Here is a 1614-nt window from a genome sequence, read left to right on the forward strand (position 1 = left end):
CGTGGCGTCATCCTCGCTCGCAGCAACCTCAGACTCCTGGGCTCAAGCGATCCTGCCTCAGCCTCTCGAGTAGCTGGGACTACAGGCATGCGCCACCATGCCCGGCTAATTTTTTCTATATGTTTTTAGTTGTCCAATTAATTTCTTTCTATTTTTAGTAGAGACGGGGTCTCGCTCTTGCTCAGCCTGGTCTCAAACTCCTGAGCTCAAACAATCCGCCCGCCTCGGCCTCCCAGAGAGCTAGGATTACAGGCGTGAGCCATCGCGCCCGGCCCCAGTCTACAATATTTTGTTGTAACAGCCTGAGCTGACCAAGACGTTTTCTAAGGTTCCCCATGCCTGCTCCTTAACTGGCAGGAGAGGAAATGCCCAGATTTCCTTAAGGGATGAGGGTTTAATGGAAAACTAATTGGGAAAGTTCAGGCATTGTCTCAATACCCATAAAGCCAGAGTTCTGGAAGAACAGGGAGGGTGGCTCCTCCACCTTGAGCGGGCTCCAGCACGAGCTATACGTCCAGTTACCCGTCTTCCTCTCATAAATGGGCTTCTGGCGTTCGTGCCTGTACTGACTCTGCCCTTTTCCTACCTCAGCTTTTTTGTGTCTGCTTCTTGAATTCTTTTACTGCAGTGGTTCCTAAACTTCAGTAGCAGTCAGAATTACTAGCAGGTTCTTTGAGCATGCAGAGTCCTGGTACCCCACCCCTGGACATTCAGGTCATGGAATGTTCAGGTTTAGTAAGTTCCACAGGGGATTCTGATGGAGGGGTGGAAATTAAGGACCACACCTTATTTGGAAACACCACAAGCACTATGGTGTCTTCTTGGATCCAGACTTTTTCATTACATATCCCTATTAGAAAAATATTTGAGCACATACTCCCATTATGTATGTATTCATATATTTATAAACTATATGTATAATAGTAGCACTATATACATATGTACATATAGTGTTACTATTGTAAATTCATAAAAATAGAAAATAAAAATGGAAAAGATAAAAATAAATATAAGTAGATGTGAATATGAATATTTCTTTCCTATACCCCAATGTATCCTTGGGGCTGCTTGCTGTTGCCTTTCTCTATGTGGCTTGAATTACACCATTCCATATGGAGTGCCTTTATTGGGCAGAGTAAAGGCAAGCCCAGTAAAGTGCCAAGTTGTCTCAAGGCTCACTGGTCCAGCTCATAGGCCCAGCCTTTGGTGTAGGTGCCAATTGCTTGTTTTATTCAACTAGTGGTTGGGGGATTGGGGGGTGGCGGGGCTTGCGTGTGTATGTGCCATGACTTGAAGCAAGCTGGTTTACCTGAAAAGATCTCTGTGACCACTTTTTCAGGGGAAAGGGGGCTCTGTGATTTCGGTAGCTGCCAAGGGTCTCATGAACACCTCTCTTTCATAGGAGAATGAACTGTTGCTAAGCCTGCCAAAGTGCAGAGGCAACTCCACAGAGGCTGTGGATGAGGAAATCCTGCCTGTGCTCTAAGGCTTTGTGTGGCTTCCCAGAAGGAAGTCTGCTTTACCCCAAGTTGTGTGTGAGCATGTGTGCATTGGTGTATGTGTGTATTGTGCTGGCCTGCTACTCTCTCGTTCCATTACGGCATGACTCCCTGG

The sequence above is a fragment of the Propithecus coquereli genome, unplaced genomic scaffold, assembly GCF_000956105.1.
Source record: "Propithecus coquereli isolate 6110/MARCELLA unplaced genomic scaffold, Pcoq_1.0 Scaffold242, whole genome shotgun sequence".
Classification (NCBI taxonomy): Eukaryota; Metazoa; Chordata; class Mammalia; order Primates; family Indriidae; genus Propithecus; species Propithecus coquereli.